Source organism: Dendrobium catenatum, unplaced genomic scaffold (assembly GCF_001605985.2).
Source record: "Dendrobium catenatum unplaced genomic scaffold, ASM160598v2 fragScaff_scaffold_211, whole genome shotgun sequence".
NCBI lineage: Eukaryota > Viridiplantae > Streptophyta > Magnoliopsida > Asparagales > Orchidaceae > Dendrobium > Dendrobium catenatum.
Window position 1 is genome coordinate 1689760 of NW_021318673.1, and position 26457 is coordinate 1716216.

Consider the following 26457-nt stretch of genomic DNA (forward strand, 5'->3'; position numbering starts at 1 on the left):
TATAACAATTATAAGGGTCTCATGTCCATAGGCAGACAATTAGTTCACAACATCAAAGTTAAAGATTGAAGATGAAGATGATTGCTGTTGGCGATCATCGTAGACAACGATATTGGTTGGTGGTCATCAATGGCCATACTCTCTAGTTCTCTCTCTATTCTTCCTCCCTTTATGTGGAGAATGAACTCTATTTATAGGCTTTTTGAGATCGGTATTTTAATAATTTGAATTAGAATCCAAAAAACTCCATCATACAGTCAATATCAATTCCTTTTGATCATGAAGCGTTCATTAGCATTTAAGGGTTTTTATGATGTCAGAATTAATTAGCCTTGGGTTAATTGGATTCATCTCATCGAGACACTCTATTCGACCATAAGCATGTCACATTTGAAGATCATTTGATCTTCTAATTAATATCCGAAGTTTTTTAATAATACTTTAAGTGTTTGATTTGGACTTATGTAGGCTTCAATTGGATCACTTTTAATGCCATTGAGTTCTCCTCATTAGAGGTTTGATTTGATTTTAAGTTTGCTGAAATTAGAGTTCAGGTGCTCCCAGATTTAATTTTGGAAGTTTCCAACTTGATTTTTCATCAAGATTCGTGCCCGATCAAGATAATTTTTGGAGGACGTGTATGTATATATATATAAAGTTTTTGAAAATTAGACTAGACTGACTAGTTCTACTGGTTGATTTTATCTATTGCATGCATAGCTTGATCACGTGATTTAAGGAAATTAGAGAAAGTCTCTCGTCATGCTTTACTCCTTGCACCCCACGTGGAATATATTGCAATTATAAATTTTTCCAAGTTAGGAAATTTTTTTGCCCATTCTCTCTGTTCTTTTCCCTTCTTTTCTCGCTCTCGCTCTCACATCCTCTGATCTATTCCCTTGTTTTCTCACTCTCACATTCCCCAAAATGTCAAGTACAATTCAAAAGGCGGGGGATAAAAAGAGTTGTGTTAAGTGCATTGCATGCTCAAACAAGAACGCCGGGTCGAAGACCTTTACTAGGCTTAAAGACATGAGCAATCATTACGAAACATTGCACAAATCTCACAAGTTCAAGTGCAGTCAATGTGGGAAAAGGTTTAGAAGAAAATGCGAGTTAGAAATTCACCAGCGGGAATATGGCCTGCATAGTTATAAGTAACGCTAATATTTGATTGTATGCGTATGTGTTTTGTGTTATGTTATATTGGGTAAGGAAAAGAAGGTGGTGTAAGGTGGTGTTATGATGTTTTTTTTTTTAATTTTTTTTTCATTATGTAATGTTTAAGTGTATGATGGAATAAGAATGGTGGCGTTATTAATCGATTCGACTATATGTATATTACGTTTGAAATTTGTTTGGTAATCCCTATTGTTGTTTGAATCTTCCAAAAGTGCTTAGTGTCTTTGAATTGAACATTTATGCTCAGATTGAACCGATTTTTGTGTTGTTGGGTTTGTAATTCCGAGACAGTCAGTATGACTATAAGTTTGCTGAAATCAGAATTCGGATGTTCCAAATTTTAATTTCAGAAAATCCAAGTTAATTTTGCCTCGAGATGCACGCTTAATCAAGATGATTTTTGGATGAACAAGTATATTTGGCACCATCCAAAAATCATCTTGATTAATCATGCATCTCGAGGCAAAATCGGCTCGAATTATAAACCCAACAACACCAAAATCGGCTATATCCGAGCATAAATATTCAATTCAAAGACACGAAGCGCTTTTGGAATATTCAAATCACAATAGAGATTACCAAACAAATTTCAAACGTAATATACATTTAGTCGAATCGATTAATAAAACCACCATTCTTATTCCATCATACCCTTAAATATTACATAATGAAAAAAAATAAAGTAAACAAAAAGACATCATAACACCACCTTCTTTTCCTTACCCAATATAACATAAGACAAAACACATACGCATACAAAAAAATATTAGCATTACCTATAACTATGTAGGTCATATTCTCGCTGGTGAATTTCTAACTCGCATTTTCTTCTGAACCTATTTCCACATTGACTGCACTTGAACTTGTGAGATTTGTGCAATATTTTGTAATGATTGCTCATGTCTTTAAACCTAGTAAAGGTCTTCGACCCGACGTTCTTGCTTGAGCATGCAATGCACTTAACGCAGCTCTTTTTATCCCCCGCCTTTTGAATTGTACTTGACATGTTGGGGGATGTGAGAGTGAGAAAATAAGGGAATAGATCAGAGGATGTGAGAGTGGGAAAAAAAGGTAAAAGAACAGAGAGAACGGGCAAAAAAAATTTCCTAACTTGGGAAAATTTATACTTGCAATATATTCCACGTGGGGTGCAAGGAGTAAAGCATGTCGAGAGACTTTCTCTAATTTCCTTAAATCACGTGATCAAGCCATGCATGCAATAGATAAAATCAACCAGTAGAACTAGTCAGTCTAGTCTAATTTTCAAAAACTTTATACATATATACATACACGTCCTCCAAAAATTATCTTGATCGGGCACGAATCTTGGTGCAAAATCAAGTTGGAAACTTCCAAAATTAAATCTGGGAGCATCTGAACTCTAATATCAGCAAACTTACAGTCAAACTGAGCGTCTCGAATATACGAACTCAACGACACCGAATTCGACTCAATTCGAGCCCAAATGAGTCCAAATCAAATACCCGAAGCGTTGTTGGAAAGTTTAAACCATAATTTAGGTTACCAAAGAGTTTGCAAGCATGACGTGCTTAAAGTCGAATCGAGCGGCTCGACGACACAAATCCAACGATCCCAAGATCACCGAATTCTGACATCATTAAGGCCTTCAATTGTATGACGAACGGTGCATGATCAAGGGATTCAATATCGGCCGTCCATCTAATCACTCCTCATTTGCTCTTGATCTCTCACCTATTTACGGGACATGTCAATCCAAAAAATCTTTAAATATACCTCACTCATGTGGACAATAAGTGCGGTTAAGTGGTACGAAACATCCTGATTCCTCCGGCGTCGGCCCTATTCGCCGCTCCCACCCTCCTCCGACGTTCTCTTATTCGGATTTCTCTCGCAAAATCGATTGCAGACGCTTGAAGAATTGTCGAATTCTCTCCAAATGGCGAGGTTTCTGTCTCGAATCGTTCGGAATCGCGTCGTTCCTTTCGTACCGAGAATCAATACCAGGCCATTCAGCTCCTCTACAATCTCCGCTGATCCATCGAGGGAGCAGATGGTCTCCTCAGCCGCTATCCTTAACGATCCCCCTCCGGTGAACCCACCGCCTCCTCCTTCCTCTCCTACGGGCACGATTGGTTTCCGGAGAACCTGGGGCCTATTGAAGTTCGGGGCTATTGCGGCTATCACCAGTGCCGTGGGCACTGCTGCCTATGTTACCTACGGTTTGTTCTCTCTTCCTCATCCTTTCCATTAGCTTTTTGTTCTGCGAGTTTAGATGAGGCCTACAAAATTGTAGAATACGGGTCATACATATTCGGCAGATTTTTCTTCGAGAGACAGAGGATTGAAGCCTTTTCAGTTGTGTGGAATTTATTCTTGTAAAATTTCCATATTTTAATTATCTCAGGAGCTTACAACATCGTGCATAAGTAGTTTCAAGCCCTTTGATGCTGATATATCTTCCGACGATTCTTATAACTTTCATATATTCGTTTTTAATGACATTACTGACTATGAAATGAGTGGCCACCGGCCAGTGACCAAATTGCTGCTTATTGTTGTGCGAAATTTCCATAAGCCAAAGGATCTTTATCAGCAGGATCTAATATTAGATCAAATTAAGAGGGCATTAATAATGTTGCAATGGAGCTCTTGAGCAATCTTGACATAGATTTCTGAGCTTAAAAGCCATAGTGAACAAGTATATTTGGCACCATTAACAAATTCATGATTCATTGCCTCATACATTCCACTCAAGTGTACAAGTTGTCTTTTTTTTAAGATCTAGATGCTTTCTTCCATATATCAAATCAACCCCTCAACTTGAGGTCAGCCAGTCACAGGCATAAAAATGATTTAGAGCCTTTATAATTTTCTTTGAGAGCTAGCATCACTGTGTATTTTGTTAAGGAGTATGCATCACTGTGTGGCCATTAAACATTTTGTTAAACTTGCAATCCTTATATCATTGTACTTGCTTTTACATATAAAGTTCCACTGTGTATTTTCTTTGAGAGCTAGCCCAAATCAAATGTTTGTGCATGATAGAAGAAATCTCCACCTTTGAAAATGGGAAAGTAATACCAGTAGATTGCATAAAAAAAGAAGAAGAAAAAAATCTTTATGAAAAATCTTAATCTTTTCTGTGAATCTTTCTATATGAGTAATCATTTTAGTTTTTTTGGTTCATGTTGAAATATAGAGGCTTTGTTTTTTCTTTACTCTACTAAATCTTCATGTTTAATATCATTTGATCAGGCAAAAAAAGTTTCATTAATATTAACATTTCTTTGCAGAAATGGCTAATTGTTTAGAAATTTGATATTTCTTATATGTTATAATGATTGTTTTTGTTTCACTTTAGCATCTTATGAATAAACAAATGTAAAGGGTTTTATTTATCTTTTAATTTAGTTTGATCAAATTCTATTTTAAATGGCCTGCAGTTTGGAAGGGAGAAGGGGTGTTCAACCACGAGAAAAGAAAGGGAGGGGGGTTGGCGGCTAGGAAGAAAGGAAGGAAGATGGGGGAAGATGTTGACCGTGAGCCCAGACGCTTCCTGCGGCTAACGGGTGTTGCTTTGCCCACACCTAGGGACTTCAAACTTTTAAGAATTTTCACAACTCTCCAAGAGCACAAGTGTTAAATTTTTTATAATATTCATCATCATCTCAAAAGAGTGGAAATGGGCTATAAATAGTCTAAATATAATAATATTTCTAAAGACAAAAGTATCCCCTGGGCTTAAATAAACCTACTCCCTTAAGTGAGGTTAAAAACGAAAAAGACATAAATAAATCAAATACAAATAATATATAAAAAATAAAGTGACCTAAGTGTGGTCGTCGATATTCGATTCCTTATTTGATAAACTTTCCACAGTTAGATGTCCTCATCAGTACTTTTAGGCTCTTCCAATCTTTGGGTATTGTAGAAACCCCAACTTTTATTTCATATGATTTAAATTCATAACTTGAACACATCGTTTTTATGTTTGGCATTTGAGTTAGTTTTAGGAGCGTTTAGATTTGATTACTTGAATTTTGTTCACATCCCAAAATAGTTTGCAAGTATAAGAGACATTGAATACGTGGGAGTTATTTTATTAATAATTTAAATTATGCTTTAATAATTATAAGTTCATATAAGTTAAAATTTGAATAATTATAAATTCATATAAGTTAATAATTTAAATTATGCTTTAATAATTAGAAATAGAAATTTTTAAAAATTAGAAACTTTCAAGATTTTGAATAAAATTGAAAGTTAGCTATAGAGATGAGTTTAATTAATAAAAATAAATAAATAATAAAAAATAATTTAATTACCAAAATCCAGTAATCACCCAACTTAATGAACAATAATAAAAAATAATCAAACATAAAGGACAAAATAATTTTTACATTATCAATAAAGTTTATAAGCTAGAAACCTTGGGCTACCGGGTTACATGTCATAATGAGGCATTGATCCTCGTGCCCAACGTACCCATTATGACAATATCACAAATGAATTGACCGGGTATTAAATTTCAAATATTACAAATTAGTAATAAAAAATGTGTATTGAATTGAGAGCTTTAATGATTGAAATGGTTAATCAAAAGAGTTTTAACAATCAATCATTAATCAACTTCAATAATAAAAATCTATCATAAAATAAACTTTAAAACTTCAAAAATATTAAAACTTAAACTTAAATTAAAGTTCCGTTGACTTTCAACAAACCAAATTTGACCAATAGAAAATTTTAAGAAAGAACAATCTCTGCACCTATCCAAACTCATATAACTTGACACAATCTTATAATTATTTGTTAGGACACCTAACTCTAGTTTTTGGTTAGGGCATTATTATTTATTGTACATTTTTAGAATATAAAAATTATTTGTCTTTGTGGGTGGTGTGATGTTGCTTGGTGTGGCTATATGTGATGTATTTTATGATTATGTTCTGTGATCTGGGATGGGCGTATTAGATTATCAATAGGTTAGAAACAATCTGGATATTCATGTTTACTAATTCAATTTTATGCACATAACCAAGCTTATGCTTTAATATATGGGGGTTAAATTATAATTAATTCATTTAATTCACAAGATTGTATGCAGGTGCTTATGTTGCGTTAGCCCCCAATTATTAAAAGCGTGACCTTTATACAGGTTGCTCAAAAAGAGCACGCGATGATGATTAGTGATTTTATGATTATTTGTGATGATTATAAAATGAGTTTTATTCTAACCATGCTGGGAGTCCATTGGTTTTTTTTTTTTTTCATTTTCAAGTAATATTCAAGTAAATGGGTTGTAAAAGTCCTAAATTTCAAAACAATTATATTCTTTAACAGAAGTCTGACAACAAGTAAAAACCCAATGATATTTTTGTGATGTTAACATATATGAAAGAGGTTAAAATAATCCACCAATGATGCTTAACCTATCCGAGGTTGCATGTCAAAGCCTTTGCTTGATAATGGTGATCTGTGTGGAAGTGGCCGAGAGAATCCACCAAGGATGTGTGATATATCCGAGGATGTAAGTAAGATCATTTGCTTGCTAATGTTGACCAGTGTGGAAGAGGTCGAGCGAATCCACCAAGGAAGTAAGATCTATCCATGGTTGTTTGTCAGAACCTTTGCTCGATGATGTTAACATGCGTGGAAGAGGTTGAGAGAATTCACCAATGATGTAAGACCTATCTGAGATTGCATGTCAGAGTCCTGCTCGATGACATTAACCTCTGTGGAAGAGGTCAAGAGAATCCACCAAGGATGTAAGACTATCCGAGGTTGTATGTCAAAGCCCTGCTTAATGACGTTAATCTGTGTGGAAGAGGTCGAGAGAATTCACCAATGATGTAAGACCTATCCGAGGATGTATGCCAGAGCCTTTGCTCGATGACATTAACCTTAGTGGAAGAAGTCGAGAGAATTACCAAGGATGTAGGACCATCCGAGTTGTACTTAGACTGCTGGTAAATGACGTTACCTGTGTGAAGAGTTGAGAGAATTCACCAAGGATGTAAAAACATATCCGAAGTTGTATGTCAAGCCTATTGCTTGATGACGTTAACCTGTATGGAAGAGGTCGAGAGAATCCACCAAGAATAAGACCTGATCCGAGTCGTATGTCAGAGCTTTGCTCGATGACGCTAACCTGTATGGAAGAGGATGAGAGAATCCACCAAGGTTATAAGACATTTTCGAGATTGTATGTCAGAGCCAAACTACTCTAGATGACGTGTAACCGTGTTAGAAGAGGTTGATCGGTCCCTGGTGATCAATTTTGCCTTGAATGGGAGGGGACGAAAGCCGCGTTGTATTCCAGAATCAAAGGTGAAGAATAATATATTTTTAAATCATTTCTGCCTTTTTGAGGTCGAGATTAAGATCTTGCCCAAGGAGTAGAAGTCCCGAAGAGGAAGTATAAAGCTGTTATAAATTGATTGAAAGCATCATTGCATTTGTTGATATTTTACTGAATATCATCTTGATGATGGAATCACCGGACGAGTTTCTTGATCATAGTTGGAGTCAAGGTTGCCCCCCGTTCAGATTGTTGAATCCATGAAATTGAGTACAACATACCTGAAGTAAGGAAGTTGACAATGAACGACCTTTTCAAGTTGGGGCAAAAAATTGTCCCCAATCGGAGAACTAGGTTCCCACATACGACGCCAATTATTGCGGTCGTGGAGTATTCGTGGCGGGAGAGAAATATAATAGTTTAACGTCTTAGCGTTGTTAAGAAAATCACAGCAACAATTAAGATAAGTGAGAGGTGTAGCATTAATAAGAGACACCAGAGTTTTTATGTTGGAAACCCTTGAAAAGGGGGAAAAACCACATGGTCTGGCCTAGTTTGAATGAATCCACTGGTATGTGCAGTCGATTACAAATGAGGCCCTTTTTAGAGAGAAGGCCTTAGTTTGATGTTACAAATGTACATCATATAGAGCGCATTACATGGTGGGAGTTACAATAATCAACATAGAAAGTTTGTGGTTTGGAAGGGCCATTGTAGGTGATGGAGGTCGGAAGGACGCGTACTCGGCAGGAGACAAAGGTCGGAAAGACCATTGCTGGCGATGTAAGTCGGAATGATCGTAGTAGGTGATTGAGGCGGTTAAGGACCTACGCAGGAGACAGGTGTTCGAAAGTTCGTAGTTGGCTGCGAGACAGGAGAGTCAGAAAGAACGTTGTCTGTTGATGAGTGTCGGTAAAGAACCATTATATGGTGACGGAGGTCAGAAGGACCGTAGTCGGCAGGCAGACTGGGGTCATAAGACCGTTATCTTGGTGATGAAGATCGGATGAATCATAGTAGGTGATGGATGTTAGAAGGACCGTAGTCGGCAGGAGACTAGGTTCAGAAAGATCGTTGTCTGTTGATGGAGGTCGGAAGGACCATTATAGGTGACAGAGGTCAGAAGGACTGTAGTCGGCAGAAGACTGGGGTCAGAAAGACCGAAGTCTGTTGATGGAGGTCGGAAAGACCATAGTAAGAGACGGAGGTCGGAAGGACCATAGTCGGCAAGAGACAAGTGTTAGAAAGATCGTTATCTGGTGATGGAGGTTAGCAGTTCTTGGAGGAACTCTATGGCACCACCAGTGCTGGCCTGGTGGAGCTTCAAGGCCTCAAGTAGTAGTCCGGCGGAGGTCCGGCCCCAGGCGATGTTCCGGTGGAAGTCCGCGCCCAGGTGGTGGTCCGGCAGAGTCCGAGCCCTTGGTGGAGTCCCAGACCTCAGTGGTGCGTCCGGTTGGAGTCCGGGCCTCATGTAGTGGCCTGGTGGAGCACAGGGCCTTAAGTTGTGGTCCGACAAAAGTCTAGGACTCAAGTGATGGCGATAAGAGTCCCGGGCCTCAGGTGGTGGTCTGGTGTGAGCCGGGCCTCAGGTGGACCAGGCCTCGGGTGGTGGCCTGGTGGAGCACAGGGCCTTAGTAGTGTGCGTGCCATAATTAAGGGCCTCAGTTTATGTTCCAGCAGAAGTTTAGGCCTCAGGTGGTGCCTGGTGGAGCACATGGCCTTAAGTGGTATCAGGCGGAAGTCTTAGGCCTCAAGTGGTGGTCCGGCAAAGTTTCGGGCCTCAGTGGTGGTCCGGCAAAAGTCCTGGCCTCAGTGGTGTCTGGTGGAGCACAAGGCCTCAAGTGATGGCTCAGAGGAGTCCATGCCTTAGGTGTGGGCCTGGCGAGTCCGGGCCTTAGGTGGTGGCCTGGTGGAGCACAGAGCTTAAGTCGGTGGTCCGGCGGAGCAACGACGTCAAGCGGTGCGTCTGGCGGAGGTGAGCGCCTCAAGTGGTGGTCCGACATGAAGTCCGGGCCTCAGGTGGTGTTCGGCAGAGTACGGCCTCAGGTGGTGGTCCGGTGAGAGCTCGGGCCTCAGGGTGGTGGCCTGGTGCACACGGGGCATAGTGGTGGTCCGGCGGAGCAACGCCGTCAGTCGGTGGTCGGCGGAGGTGAGGGCCTCAAGTGGTGGTCCGGCGGAGCAACATGTCAGGCGGTGGTCCGACAGAGGTGAGGGCCTCAAGTGGTGTCCGACGGAAGTCCGGCGGTGGCGAGGAATGCGAGGGCCTCAAGTGGTGGACGGCGGAGAAACGGCGTCAGGCGGTGGTCCGGCGAGATGAGGCCTTAAGTGTGTGGTCCGGCGGTGGTCCGACGAAACTCCGGCGGGTGTGTCAAGGAGGGGCTCTTCCTTTATCTTCTCTTCTTTTCTTCTTGTTTCCTTCCCCCCTCTCAAGAGAAATGAGAGGTATTTTAAAGATTTTTTTGGATTGACATGTCCCGTAAATAGGTGAGAGATCAAGAAGCAAATTGAGGAGTGGTTAGATGGACGGCCGATATTGAATCCCTTGATCATGCATCCGTTCGTCATACATCTGAAGGCTTAATGATAGTCAGAATTCTATCTTGGGATCGTTGGATTTTGTCGCGATGCTTGCTCTGATTCGCACTATTAAGCACGTAATGTTTGCAAACTCTTTGGTAACCTAAATTGTTTGTTTAAACTTCTCCAACAACGTGCTTCGGGTATTTGATTGGACTCATTTGGGCATCGAATTGAGGTCGAATGGGTGGTTGTCGTTGTGTTTGTAAATCTAGACGCTCAGTTGACTGTAAGTTGCTGAAATTAGAGTTCAGGTGCTTACCAGAATTTAATTTTGGAAGTTTCCAACTTGATTTTGCACCAAGATTCGTGCCCGATCAAGATAATTTTTGGAGGACGTGTATGTATATATATATAAAGTTTTTGAAAATTAGACTAGACTGACTAGTTCTACTGGTTGATTTTATCTATTGCATGCATGGCTTGATCACGTGATTTAAGGAAATTAGAGAAAGTCTCTCGTCATGCTTTACTCCTTGTACCCCACGTGGAATATATTGCAATTATAAATTTTTCCAAGTTAGGAAATGTTTTTGCCCATTCTCTCTGTTCTTTTCCCTTCTTTTCTCGCTCTCACATCCTCTGATCTATTCCCTTGTTTTCTCACTCTCACATTCCCCAAAATGTCAAGTACAATTCAAAAGGCAGGGGATAAAAAGAGTTGTGTTAAGTGCATTGCATGCTCAAACAAGAACGCCGGGTCGAAGACCTTTACTAGGCTTAAAGACATGAGCAATCATTACGAAACATTGCACAAATCTCACAAGTTCAAGTGCAGTCAATGTGGGAATAGGTTTAGAAGAAAATGCGAGTTAGAAATTCACCAGCGGGAATATAGCCTGCATAGTTATAAGTAACGCTAATATTTGATTATATGCGTATGTGTTTTGTGTTATGTTATATTGGGTAAGGAAAAGAAGGTGGTGTTATGATATTTTTTTTTTTTTACTTTTTTTTTTCATTATGTAATGTTTAAGTGTATGATGGAATAAGAATGGTGGCGTTATTAATCGATTCGACTATATGTATATTACGTTTGAAATTTGTTTAATAATCCCTATTGTTGTTTGAATCTTCCAAAAGTGCTTAGTGTCTTTGAATTGAACATTTATGCTCGGATTGAGCCGATTTTGGTGTTGTTAGGTTTGTAATTCCGAGACAGTCAGTATGACTATAAGTTTGCTGAAATCAGAATTCGGATGTTCCAAATTTTAATTTTAGAAAATCCAAGTTAATTTTGCCTCGAGATGCACGCTTAATCAAGATGATTTTTGGATGAACAAGTATATTTGGCACCATCCAAAAATCATCTTGATTAAGCATGCATCTCGAGGCAAAATCGGCTCGAATTATAAACCCAAGCAAAGCTCGATGACCAAGCTTGGGCACTCTGTCCATAATTTCTTTCTTACCACACCAACTGGCTTGAGGTGTTTGAGGATGTTTACTATCATAAAGAAGAGCAACAATTTTATGCAATCACACATTTCTCATTGGTGCTGGCCTTTGACCTAAATGGACAAAATATTTAAATGATATGCCCATCGATACAAGACCCATTAACAAAAAATTCTGATTGCATGAACTATTTTTTCTTTTTAATGGAAAGTCTTTTAAAAGCCGAGAGAGAGAGACAACATTTTAGGATATACCAAATAACAGAAGGTATATACCGGGTGATATAGGTACGTTGGAAAGATAATTAGGATCTCGATTTTAAAGTTAGGGCCATCTGTTATTACTTCTTCTTGTTCATTCTCTCAATGGATCTTTAGGAAGGATTGGGAGGGTTTATGATGCCCCAGAATCTAATTTAAAATATTTATTCATAAAATAAATCGTAATATTAAAACAAATATTGTTGAAATCAATTTACAAAATAGACACCTGAAGATCCCGAAATTCTCACTTGTACCTATATGTACAAATTCCTTAAGGATTTTCACCAATGTCCAAAAAATTATAAAAAAAATTAGTATAAGCAAAATACTTCGATCAAAATACCATGGCAAAGATGGATTGTGATTTGGAGTTATAATAACTCCATAAAAAATTAGTATAGTCAAAATACCGGTTATTACAATCTACCCACCTTAAGAAAATGTCGTCCCCGACATTTCCCTTTAGAATTCGGGCACAAAATCAATATAAATCAAATCAGTACAATCAAAACATACCAATTATGATGCCCCATAATTTAATTTGGAAGAATTATTCATAAAATAAATCATAATATTTAAAAAATATATGTGAAATCAGTTTACAAAATGGACACCTAAAGGTCCCGAAATCCTCATTGTACCTACATGTACAAATTCCATAAGAATTTTCACCGGTGTCCAAAAATTATGGAAAAAATTCATGTAAGCAAAATACTTTGATCAAAATACCATTGTGAAGACAGATTGTGATTTGGAGTTATAATGACTCTAGAAAAAATGAGCAAAGTCAAAATACAAGTTATTACAGGGTTTCTCCTTTTTTATAGGTTGTAACCAGACATTTACATTGTATCACAAGGTTGCTCCTAGAATTAGACTGAACTAAGTATATTTTAATGATCATTGGGATGAAATGTTGATAGAGGAAGCTGATTGTGATTTTGGTCTTTTTGATCTTCAAAATGATTGCTTCCAATATTTTTTTTTGGCTATGATTGGCAACATAATTAGCCTCCTTCAACATGGTTTATGCCATCACTTTCATAAATGTAATATATTAGTATTTCTAAGAAGCACGTAACATGAGTATCTTTGAACTATCAGTGTTTGTAAGTTATTTGCCAGCTAATATGCATGAACCTTTTTAATTTGAATATATATTTTTATGTTATGTCATTTGATTTGAGGAAAGAGTATTATTATTAAGTCTTTTTATGAAATCTAATAAATAAGTTGAATCACTGATAAAAGAGAAAAGTAAATAAAAAAATAATGAAATGTCAGATATCTTAAAAATCATTTATAAATTTATTCTTTAAGCAATACAAATAAATTAAATAACTAAAATATCTTAATTATATCACTATGGGAAATTCAACAATTACCCGAGGAAATTTCAGGTGTTCTTTTCCGCGTGCTTTGCTACCGTACTGGCGAGCAAGCTTTTGCTCTATAACGCATCGTGTAAGTCACATCCCTCATGTTGCCTACAGTGCCCGCTCGCATCCCACGTCCAGCCCGGTCGTGCTCGACCGCACTCTATGCTTAATTTAGGGAGGGTCTGGTTCAGGTTCAGATTTATGACCCCGTTTGTGTAATTGGGTTGAGTTTAGGTTGGAGCACGTGAAGGCGGGTCAGTTTCATATTGGATTTGAATTTAACCCGAAAACTCATTTTGACACCCCTCGATATACATAACTATCATCTTTTAATGACATTAATAAAATAATTTAATGAACTAAATAAATTTTAAAAGCTCTATTAATTAATAAATTATTTAAATAAATCTTTAACTAAATAAATTAATTAAACAAACTAATATAATAAATTAACTAAATAAATGAATTAAATAATTTTTGAGTCTCTTTTAACAAAACAAATTAATAAAATTTTAACTAAAGCTCTTAAATAAACTTTAACAAAATAAGTAATTCAATAAATAAATCAAATAAAATTAACTAAATTAATTTTAAAACCCTTCCAACTAAATAAATTAAGTAAATAGATACTATATTATTATTATTATACACATAACATCTTAATCATTCATTTCAAAAAACTGAATAAATCCTAACTGTTCGCATATCATTGCATCTGTTCACTTGCATAACCAAATTTTCATTAGCCTTTCTTATCTTCTATTAATGAAAACCTCTCCCCTGCTCTTCTCCCTCTCGTTCGGGGAAAATTTTTAGGTGCGGATATCGGACATAGAGATTCATCTAGATTTCTATAGTAAAAGCCCAGTTTAAGCGCAACTACTGTAGCAGTTGAACTTTAATTGTGCTTTAACTGTGCTTTTACAGACAAGAGAAATTCGGATGATTCTCTGTCCGGTGTCCTCACCTAATAATTTCTCCTCATTCGAACCACTAGACGGAAGCCCTCCGCCTCCCTTCTTTCGCCTGACTCGAAGATCACCTGCCACCGGCCCTCTTATTCGCACGCCCAGATGGAACGAAGCCCTCAGCCTACCCCTCTCTAGCGTGACCTGAAGCCCACCTTGCCGCCGGCTGCTCTCACGCACATGTAACTTCTACCAATTTGTTCTATTTGCTTCTTCCTCCTCTTCCTTTATTCTTTTTCTTCCTCATTTCCATCCTCGTCTTCCTCTCCATTTCTTCTTCTTCTTTGTTTTATTCTTCCTTCTTTTCCCCTGATTTTTCTCTATTTTTTCCCTTTCTTCCCTTCTTTTGCTTTGCTTTTTTTTTTCCCTTGTCTCTATTTTCTTCTTCTGCATCTTCTCTATTTTCTTCTCTATTTACTTGAGTACGAGTAGCCTAAAGTATTTGTTTATTTGAGGAAGAAATAAGTTTTTTGGGGAATTTCTTTTTCTCTTCTTGTCTCTAAAAAATTTATTTGAGTCTATGTCTATAAAACTAAAATAATACTTTATGAATGAAGACCAGTTAACCCTTACAAAAAACCCTTTCATTTATTCATCTCATTATATTGGTACTATTTTGTAGCTTTATTATTTTAACTGTTCATTCTCATATCTTCTTTTCTATTTTATGGTCAAATTGTGTTTCACATTTAATGTAATTTTGATGATTTACATGTATATCGTTTCTCTGTTATATCCACAAATTAAGTGTGGTGTTTCATCACTTAAGAGTGTTGCATTTGAAAACTACATAGCTTTCAAAACTTGTTCATCAAACTGCCTTCCACATCTCTATAATTTAAGGACATTTCTTAGATTTTTCATTTTTTTAGTTTGTATTGTTTGGATTTTTGTATCCCAGATTTCTTTTTTCAATCCTTCTATCAATTTGTTTTATGTACTTTGCTTAAAGGATTATTTCTTTCCATCTATCTCAATATTTAGAAATTTTTTGCTTTTATCTCAACTAATGTGTCCAGTCTTATGAAGCTTTTTCTTGGATTTGTTTTGAATTATTATGAAGTTTATTTTTCTGGGATTGTTTTGGTCAATTATAGTTTCTTCGCTTTATATTCTCCTTTTAACCATACTTTTGTTTACATAAAAAAAAGTATACTTAGTAGGATTATAATGGGAAGCTATCTAAATATATAGCTTGTTGCACCATTCTTAATAAATTTCTTTCTAAAAGTTAATTTGGTAATATTATTCTACTTCATGCACACTACCAGCTACATATTTATACTCCATTTAAAATAGTTCTTCTTGTGTTTTCTTATAATTGGACCACACATATCTTCCCAAGTTTTGATTTATGTGCCTTTGCAATTGTTTGGATTATGATTAAAAATATCAAGCAAACAACCCATAAATGTTTAAAGACACATCCTAAAAATTTATATAGCAATACAAATTAAATTAAAAACAATCAAATTTAGACACTCCTAGAGCTAAAACTAATCAATATTCCTTTATATCATTATCGATTATTGGGTAAAAAAAAGGATTTCTACAAGGACCAAAAGCTTGGGGAAAAGTGTTATTGATGTATATGAATGGCCATAAGACCTTGGTTTCTTTTTAAGTTTAAGAGTCATATCTCATCAAAGTTTGTCCGATGGATTCCGGTCATAGTACCTTTGTTTAAATGAAATGAAGGCAACTTAAATCCATAAGTTTACTATCCAAATGACTGTCATTGTCACTCGTAGATGACAGAAAAAATATGTATTACTTCTTAGCATATTCAAATTTAGACACTATCATGCATATGAACATTGTGATGATATATTAAATGATGCTACATGTGAAAAATAGCTAAGATAAATCAATGCAAGCTAAATATCATTTGAAATCATGATATCTATATACATTTAAGTGTTCTAATAATAGATGGATGATTAATTTGACAATCAAATAAAAGACAATCTTCGTTGTTACATATATCTATAGAATATTAAATCATAGAGAGTATGTATATATATGGAGTTTTCATGCCAAATATTGATGGAAATGAAATAATTCTAAGAATTAGTGTTATGATTGTATAAAAAATTTGTATAGTTTAAATTAGTCTTGAAAAGTTATCTAAGCTTGATCTTGATGTCAATATATATAAAAAATGGTTGAAGATAATATCTCTTTTGTGCTTTGATTTCATTAAAATGTTTTATTGAACTGCTTATATTGACGATGTCCCTATCAAATTTCATGGCTAAATGAACTCATTAAAAAGAAATTGAAAAAGAAATATACCCTGCAATTGAAGACTTCTAAGCTCCCAAAGGTTGACTTATTTCCTCTGTTGTCCTCCAAAGCATTGCTCGGTAATAGACTGTTGCTCACATAATTTGTATGAAAAATTATGTCACCATTAGCATAATTTTGTATTAAACTAACAAAACATTGAAACATACATATATGTATGCATGTAATCTCTCGTTAGGTATTGAAATAATTATCACATATATCGTTAGCAACAAATTGTGAATTCAACAAATGACTATTGAAATGCAAGGGGAATCATCAACTTCATCCATTCATTTAATCTATAAAGAAGGATTCCTATGCTCGAAAGAAAATCTATCTCATCACCTCTTCAATTACCTTTGAATTTTAATTGAAGTATATGGTGCATTGAACCAGTCACAGAGCCAAAAAATTTGTATAGTGGGGGCCTAATTTAATTTTTCATAAATCTTGTGCTAAGCTAGATGTTTCAGAAAAGAAATAGATGTTTGCAAAATCTGCCAAAAAATGTATATAAAAAATGCATCAAAATCCAACAGTTTCGTTACACAATGGATCAAATAAACATTAATCTCAAATCCCAAGGCACTATCATCAAACTAAATGAGAGTGCAGATGTCCCTATCTGTGTTCTCATCACTTGCAAATCCAAATAACACGATCAATTGAACAGAAAATGAAATGCAAAGGCAAGCATAGAACAAAAAAAGCCACAGGCTAAACTTGAATCAAATACAAGCGTTGGCCATAAATATAGTCAATAAAAAGCAAGAAATCCTTTTACGGAACCTACATGCTTAAAATCAAAAGGAGAAAAGTCGCGTGAACCTTAGGTTTGTTGAGAAAGTCCTTTGCCAGCGACAAATCGGAGATCTGAAGCAAGAAGTTTGCCGACTATGTACAAATTCCGGTCATTCACGCAAAATAACATATAGCAAGGTTGAGGCCAAATTGAAGGCGAAATTAGGGAAAATAGGTTATTAAAATAAAAAAGATAATTACTCTGCCCGGGAGCTAAAAAGAGAAATTTTCGTTTCATGGCTCATATATCGTCGTCCGCCTATCTCGTTTCAGCAAGAACAGAAAAACCTCCTACGCCTCCTCTCTCTAGCAATAGGAATGACTCACTCACCCCACCTCAGTCCTATAAGGATCACTTCCCATGCCAATTTTTCCGCCTCCATGCAATTTTTTTGCCCCAAGTAACAGAAAGTTGTTTTTAATATGTAAATTACCCATCGTACCCTCGTATGGCCTTTGATCCAATGAACTATAGCAACAAGTTTCATGAGTTGCTAAAATTCATAAAAATTAAAAAATAAAATAAAAGAAGATTAATTAGAAATTATATATATCCTTATTTTAATTTAATCCTTTATCTCTTACAAATTTTAATGTAATTTTTTAAAAATTTATAAAATTATAATTTTCAGAATATATATTCTTATTTACTTATTAAAGGTCAGTCGCTCGGAATTCGTACGAGCAAATTAATTCGGGCTGGCAATTCGGAACATACGATGGGCCGATGGCAAGTCATGTGAAAGGTTCACAACTCAGGCCCAATCCATCTCCGACACTATTTACAATTCGTTAGAGCTCGCCAGCATGAGAGCATCGCTACCGTAGTACAGCTAGTGGTTGCCTAAGATAACGACAGGCAACATTTGATTTATTTCCAGCTAAAAATTTTTTAAACAAATTCATTTTAAAAAATTGTCCAACAATGAAATGTGCCTTTTTTATATCTTTTATTAACTAAGTTGATTTAATTTTATAATTTCATTAAAAGATATCAGTTTACAAAAAATGTCAAAAGGCATTTGAAGCAGATATTAAGTGCATGAAGGCGCTTAAAACAAGCATGCAAGTAGGAAGAAATAGTACAGCCAAGATGAAATATGAAGCCAATGAAATGACGAAGAAAACGATCATCCATGAAACTCAAATCCATCAAATCATGATTTTATGAGAACCAAACAGCATAAAAGGAAGAAATCTTTTATCCAGATGACCGAATTCCTTCATCAAAATTGATTAGAACCTCTAGCATCCAACTGAGGCCTCAATAATGCCAAAAAAAAAAGATAGTAAAAAAATGCATATTCAATACAAAATTGCTCATTTCAACGAACATCAAGGGATTCCAAGTTATTAGAATATAAGTACCTTAATCAGCATTGGTATTCATCAATCATGCACATGAGGTTAGCTAAAATAACATAGAAGAAACCTACTGATTAATAACCATCTCCTCTGCACGCTATTAAGCTGAGTGGTTCTGAGTTAGTTCTCAAATTATTTATAATGATTTACTTTGATAGAGAAATTGAGTTTCCCATAAAAAATTAGCTTATATCTACAGGTAAGTTATTAATTAACCTAGGCAAGATAATAAGAGAATTAAACAAATTAAAAGCATCGAGACAAGCATTTAGCTACCAATCCAATACAAACTATACTCAAATGGTCCAACACAATCATTCCACCAATTAACAGAATGAAGAAACCCAAACATAGATACTAAATTAATAAATAAAAACAAGATCAATGAATGCAAAACCACTTCCAAAACATAGATACTAAATTAATAAATGAAAAGAAGAAAAGTGAACGCACGTGCTCATTCAAATGCAAACTTAGTTAATGAAAAACCACTACGTGAATGTTGCTCGTTCAAATGCCAAATTAGTGAATGCAAAACCACTTTCGTGCACTTCAAAACAAAGAAAAACTCAAATCGGATACCTGATTTCATTTATCAAAACAATAAGAACCTTAGACGACCTCTGGAAAGGAGTTGCAACTAATCAGCGATAATTAAGTTCCAATAGACCACCGTCGGACAAGAGTGTTGCTGCAAAACGTGAAATGATACCTCAGACTATCGCCGGAAAGTTGTTGGAGAACACGAAGGTTGCACAGAGCTAGAACAGGAGAATGCAATGCATTATCTGCAGAAGTTTTGCGGGAGTTTGATAGTGCATGAGAGTTTGACAAGCAAAAGAAGATTAGTGAATTCAAAATCACTTCCAAAACATAGATACTAAATTAATAAATGAAAAAGAAGAGTAGTGAATGCAACCTCCCGTCCCAAATCTCGATCTGATAGGAACGTTGTAGAAATGCTTATTCATGAAGCGATGACTCGGGTGCCCGTTGTGACTCCAAATCTAAAAGGAATAACTGCCAAGACCTCAAGGAAACCAGCGATCTCCTATCTTGACTCCCGATCCGACAGGAATAACATCATAGAAGAAGGTGTATAAGACTTTTTTTTTCAAAATCTTCCTCATGCGAAGCCCAAGATAGAGATTGCTAGTAGACGCGAAGCTGAAGATGGAGGAGCAAGAGAATTAGGGGGGTGGGGGTGTAAAAATGGTTATTTAGTTGGGTTCTAATCGAACCGGAATTAAGCCGGTCAAAATCAACTTATTAGAATTTGACTCAGTTATAAATGGGTTAGAAATTTAGATCTGGATTAAACACATCTGGTTATTGGGTTGACTTCACCGACACGTAACCAGCATATATGAGAGCGTAGTCATTATATTTGTTAATTACGGTGCGATGGACATCATATAGATGAATTCGTAGAAATAAAGAAGATGAGATGATTCTTTCCTAATTATTTTGTTGACAGCCTTCCTATCCAATTTGATCAATTTTTAATGATGTATAATCATTCTAGGTCTTAATGCTAAGGTTTAAAAGGGTTTTAAAAATTTTATGTTTGGTTTGAAGTAAAGTAAAAGGTGGTGGCGCAGCAAGGCTTTAACCACCGATGATATCTTCTTATATAATGCATTCCTCGCCTTCTAATATCAATTGCATTGATTATAAAAAATATTAATTATAATTAGTGTTTATAACCTTTAAATTTCACTTGGGATATTATTCTTCTATTTGTATTTAATTATGAAAGTGAATGATTTTTAATTTCTTATTTTTGTATTTGAATCTACTGTAGACTTGTTTTTATCTCTAGAAATAGTATGCTATTTTTAATGTTGTATTTGATCACAAAAATAGGAGTAGTCCAAATCTATGTGGGCTTTTCAAAGAATTTTATTTTCCCATATTATAGCAAACTTAGACACACTATTAACCTTGGTAAACTCCAGGATAAGAATAATTGAAAAGTTGCCTACTCAAAATCATTCTTCAAATCAAGAATGAAGTTGATTCAACTAGATTTCAAAAAAAGACTTAATAATCCATCCCTAAATAAGGATTTCACTTTTCTTTTTTAGCGCAAATATAGCTAATGACTATGTGAAAGCTTCAAGTAGTAAATAATGTGGATAATCCAAACGAATGAAGGAATTTACAAGCGGAAGAATATGTAGTATTTGGAATCAAGTGTGAAGCTTCATGCAGCATAGCTTTAATTACACACATTAGGTAAAACTGCATTTTAACAAATATACTTGCAAACATATTGATTAATGATCTAGAGCCAGTAGTATCTCGGCTATATTGAAACAAGCTTTGTGAGAAGAACCACTCAAGTATTTCAACGTATATGCTACTTGAGTTGTTGGAATTCACCAATAGTCATAAACATCAAATAATACAGAAATGTGGTCATGGCATCCTCAATCACTCACCCAACAAACTGGCCGTTAGATAGGATAGACATCAAAGTCACATGCATTATAAAAATTGTCTTAGAATCTTAAGCAGAGAGGAGGCCACCACATGCCACAAGACTGCCACCACTCCTAATAATATAAAGCATACTTGTAAGCGAGGTTGCTCAAAATCATAGGACAACCCATTCTACGAGCGGAAGTAGAACCACGACTTGCTTGCCCGTACAAGGAGGAAGTTAAGGTCATACTCAACAATATCAAACCATCACTCATTTTAATGTGTTTATGGTTGAGGTATGCGGGCTCCAAAAATTCGAGATTTAGAACCCCTACTTATCTGCGTATTCGAGGAGAGTTTTAACAAATTATGCTTCATGGAAAATTTTTGGAAGGCGGATTAGATAGAGATAAGACACTACCTAGAGATTTCGCACTCTTAGCAACGACTTTGATATCTTAGTTCTGGTTTCCTATAGGTGCAAGTCCCTATAATTAATTATCCCTCTCGATAACAAGAGAGCACTTTTGATTAAGGCTAGTTATTGAACATATACTTAGTATCTAGTGTATAGTAGCAGCATATTTAGATATTTAAAATTGAAAATTTTATCACTTATCACATAAAGCGGATGGTGGGGGGAATGATGACAAACCATATCAAGATCACATGGTTTTGTCATCATGGGTCATCATGGTCCCTAATCTGCTTAGTCAGAGTAGGCAGTCGACCCAACATGACCGATGATCCTTGTTAGCAATAATGGGTTACTTCGTATAAGGAGACCTTATAGACTTGGGTGAATGTTTAGCTAAGGAACAAATTCAAGTCAACCTTAGCTAACAGAGGGCTTTGTACCCTATCAATCATACCCTATGATTCATTACTCAATAATGTTAGACATTGAGGAATATATGAGCCGTTTGACCAAGCCACTACGTTAGAGGGCCACAGTCATAATCATTTACCACGTGGAGCCTGTGTAGCCATCCACGAGTTCTTTGTGTAGCCGTCTGGCCAAACCACAGTCATAAATATATAATTATGCTTCCCAAAGTCCCTCTTGTGAGCTTCGAGCTCACACTTCTAGAAAAATTTGTTTTCACAATCCTTGCACTCGTGGTTTAAATATTTCTACACACTTTCATAATGAGCCTTTATGGCACTAATGTTCTTCAGTTTCCTTGGCATCTTCGCTTTGTTATTTTTGCATATCAAGCATATCATTCCTCCTCTAAGAACATTCTTTATAGGAGAAACCATCTAATTAATTGCGTTTGGAGGGGATGGGGAGAGGAATAAAGCTGGGAAGTGAGCAGCTTTTATTAGGTTGCAATATGTTATTTTAGGCGCACAAGCTCTATGCTTGCAATACATTATTTTAGGCACACGAGCCCTAAGCTAGCAATACATTGTTTTAGGAGCACATGCTTGTCTTAATTAATTACCTTTTTATTATTTAATTTGTTAAAATTTTAATGATTTATTTAAAATTTTGATGATTTATTAATTTTAAATGATTTATTGAAACTTTAATTGATTTATTAAAGTGTTCATGTTTTATTGATTTTTTAAAAATTTTGTTTAATTTTTTAATGCTTTGTTAGATTTTTAAGATTATTATTATCATTATTATTATTATTTAATTTGTTTTAATTTATTATTTAACCTCTCTTTTTTTATTTTATTTAGGATTTATTTAATTAATTTGTTATAAAAATTTTCATTAGTTTTTTTTTATTTATTTAATCATTTTGTGATTTTATTTTATTTTAATATTTATGTTTTAACTTTTATATTTGAGATTTATATGTTTTGATTATTTGGGATTTTTTTCTTATAAGTTTATTATTATTATTTTAATTCTCGTGATTTTTATTTTAATTTAATAATTAATTTACCCCTATTATTTTCATAATTTTAATTCATGCATTTATTTTATAGCGGTTTGAATTATTATTCATGGTTGTAATTTTCAAATTTTAAAGAGAATTTTAATGATTTGTTTCATTTTTATTTAATATTAAATGCGTTTAGGTTAAAGGTTTTCACTAAACCTAAGGTGGGATGTCACTAAAATTTTTATGTTTAGTGTTTTCTTTCTTAGAGGGTGCATGCATCCTAAATCTAAGTTCTCTAAGACCCGTCCTTAATTTTTATCCTTAAGTATTACTAATGTTATATGGAGTGAAAAATATTGTTACTAACTCTTGGAATATGTGCATATATAAATGGGTTTTGGGTTCTAAACAAATAAAGAGGATTTAAATAATAGAAGAAAATATGAATAACAGAATAAAACTAATTTTCAATTAAATTAGAATTTAAAATGTATAATAAAAAATAGAGTTTCTACAGAGTCCTAAGGTTGGAAATTCGCACAATCACATCAGGGGTTTTGGGCCTTAAGGTTTATCTAATTTCTATAATACTTACAAAGTATCAGAGCCAACGTCCGGTACTTTTGCCCGTAGCACCCCCACCCGGTTGGATGGGGGCGACTGACGCCTTTGTCCCTTTTTCCTTTTGTTTATTTTATCGATATTGTTCCTCACAGTTCATGCAAATAAAGACAATAAAGCATGTATTGGAACATGTCTAATAATCAAATGGGAAATAATTAAAAAAATATTATTTAAATTAAAACGTTTATTTTTTCGGGCTTGAACACCATTTCTGTTGTTTGCCTTTTGAACTTTTCATTTTTTTAACTTATATTTCGTATTTTTCTGAAAATCACCCCAAGGCACAAGTAAGGAGGGAGAGAGAGAGATAGAGAGAAAGAGAGCTTTTACTTTTCAACAGTCACCTAAAACCCTCAATCTCTAGCACAAACAATTTTATTTTCCAACATATTTCATTCTCCCAAAATTCTCACATCTCACCTCATCTCTCCAAAACACCCCAACCTTCAACAATCACCCGCTTTAAAACACCATTTGATATAGTTTACTTCTCACAATCCAACCTTTATTTTTCATTTTCCTTGCATTTTTACCTTTCAAAACATACACATGTCGACTTTCTAAGAAAATCATACACAATTTTCACAAACACTTTTCATACACTTTTCAAAACATACATTTCATCTTTTCAAAACACTTCAATTCCCAAATGCACACGTTTCACTTTTCAAAATTCATTCATTTCACTATTTCAAAGTTCGCATACTTTATCATTCAAAACACTTACATACTTAATCTTTTAACAATCAAACATTTCACTTTTCAAAACACTTCATTTCACTTTCGAAAAGATGAACACATACACCTTACTTTTCACATACAAGATCCACTTTTCAACCTTTACAAATCTCAATCTTTCAAGATCCAAACACTTTCTAACACACACTTTCCAAAATATCTCATCTTCCAAAACACACACAAAATTTTCAAAAACATATGTTTCATCATTCAATACACTTCACTTTCCAAAACATACACATGTTTTCAAAGCAGAGTGTCCTTTTCTTGCTCGTTCTCTTCCCAAAACATGAAAAGCACATAAATATATTAAGCAAAGCACAATTATGCATAGCAATTTTCACCAAACGTTTTCCACCATAAACCCTCATATGCGTATTTCCAATTCAACATTTTCACCAAATGCAAATAAGAGGAGAAAGAAAACTTGATGCAACCTTACTTTTCCAAAATTCAAGAAAATATTCCAACCATAATGAAGAGACATTATATTTGGGTCTATGCGAAACTTATATTTGAAGCACATGAAAATTCTCCAACTCTTTTTTTTTAAACAAGCTTTATAGCTTTTCTTTCCAACAAGATCCTCGAAACAAACATGAAGACATAGTCATCTAAAGCAAGAGGTAGAAACCCACATTTTCAAAAAGAAAACAGTAAATCTCATGGATGAGATAATGAGATTCTCGAATCCTTATTACTTCGTTAATGCATGATTTTAAATCATAAAAAGAAAACTTCCATACACAAAATGAAGCGCCACTTAATAAGCCAATGCTCTCTTGAAATCTTCTATTGCAAATAATGCAAACACATTCTCCTTGAAACTAATAAATCCATTTATGAATGATGAATAAGATCAATTTTGCTTTTTTCGAATATAAATGTTCACATAATATATGACTAAAGAAATTTTACAACGGGATTTATCAAGCAATTGATGAAACTAATGTATGTGATGTTCATCATAATTGAATTTAAAATTGAATCTAATGTAATAAAATACATGAGATCCATATATGTTGTAGTGATTTGAAAACGATCTAAGAAACCTCCAAATGCTTTCAACCCCAAATATCTTAGCCACTACTAAAATTCTTGTCATCAAGATTTTCAGAAAACCAATGACATAAGCATAACATTTGTTACTTATTTCACGACAAAAGAAAAGGTGTAGATATTAACAGATTTATGGAAACCAAACATCGGCAAAGCTTAAACAGGAAAACCCCTCTCAGATTTGTGAAAGACCAAGCAGCTCATGAGCGAGATTTGAAAATTTCGCCTCATATTGCTTCTTTGCGCTCACAAATAATATGGCCATTAAAGTAAACAAAAAGGAGGAACACCGCTGCCATTAAACTCACAAACCCAAAATCACTTATGTTAAGAATGAAAGCATATGAAAATAAAGGAGATAATCTATACACTTACATAAATCCTAACAGAAATTTAATCCTTAGAAAACTTATTTTAGGGAAAGAAAGTTTCTAACATTTTGTTTTCAAACTAGAAAGAAAATGAAACCCACTTTTTTCTTTCCTTCAAAGAAAATAATCAAGACACATTTCTCTTTTCATTCCACCAAGAAATAGGAGATAATATGGATATGATTTAGAAAGGATGAGGGGAAAGATAGAAGAGGAGATTACCCAAGATTGAGAAGATTGCTGGCGTCGACTTGGGCAAAAGAGGCAACCTAGGGCAATAATCGGTTGGAGTCGTCGGCTTGGGCTCGCGAACCGCAGAGAGGGTCGGACTTAAGGCTCGCCAACGGCTGGGAGGAGGAGATGGGGTTCGGCCCTTGGAGTTCTTCGCAAAACCGAGAGATGACCAAGAGGAGGGGCTTCTTGCGAGCAGAGAGCAGGCGTAGTGGGAGGGGAGGAGCGGTTCGTTTTTTTCGAATAGAAAGCAAGGGCAGTTCGCTAAAACAGGAGAGGGAGATCGTGGGAGTCTGAACTGGTTCTAACCGAATCCAAAAACTGCTTATTCAAATTAATTTTGAATTTAAGATCCTATCCTCTCCAATCAATGGCTGCGATTAAACATTCGTATTTTATGAGATGATTGATTTTTTTTAAAATGATGAATTAAGTTAATGAATTTTATCTAAATTTATTTTTATAATATTTTAGTTTGATTGATTCAACTCAATTAACATTGATTTAATTTTATAGTGTTTGCGACATGTCGATTTGAGTTTAATTAAAGCCGTAGTTTGTTAAAACAGATTTGCACCGAGTCAATATTATTTGAAGTAGTGGTAATTTAAGTCGAGTTAAGAGGTTGAGTCGATGTTACGGCGTCGGATATCCACCTAAG

At 35.2% G+C, this 26457-nt stretch overlaps 1 long non-coding RNA gene across 31 annotated transcripts in view; it reads right to left on the reverse strand.

Annotated features, from left to right (window-relative positions):
• Positions 1 to 26106, reverse strand: part of LOC110101196 — a 50340-nt gene extending 24234 nt beyond the window's left edge. For 27 of the 31 annotated variants that reach the window (XR_003700075.1, XR_003700060.1, XR_002303653.2 and 24 more), the window contains exons 1-2: positions 25788 to 26106; positions 16346 to 16424 (exon numbers count right to left, since the gene is read on the reverse strand). This is a non-coding gene — a long non-coding RNA (uncharacterized LOC110101196). Of the gene's footprint in view, positions 1 to 16345; positions 16425 to 19087; positions 19197 to 19217; positions 19294 to 19424; positions 19673 to 25787 lie in introns of all 31 variants that reach the window. The other 4 variants (XR_003700074.1, XR_003700071.1, XR_003700072.1 and 1 more) reach the window with 4 other exon arrangements.
• Between the last annotated feature and the right edge of the window lie 351 nt (positions 26107 to 26457).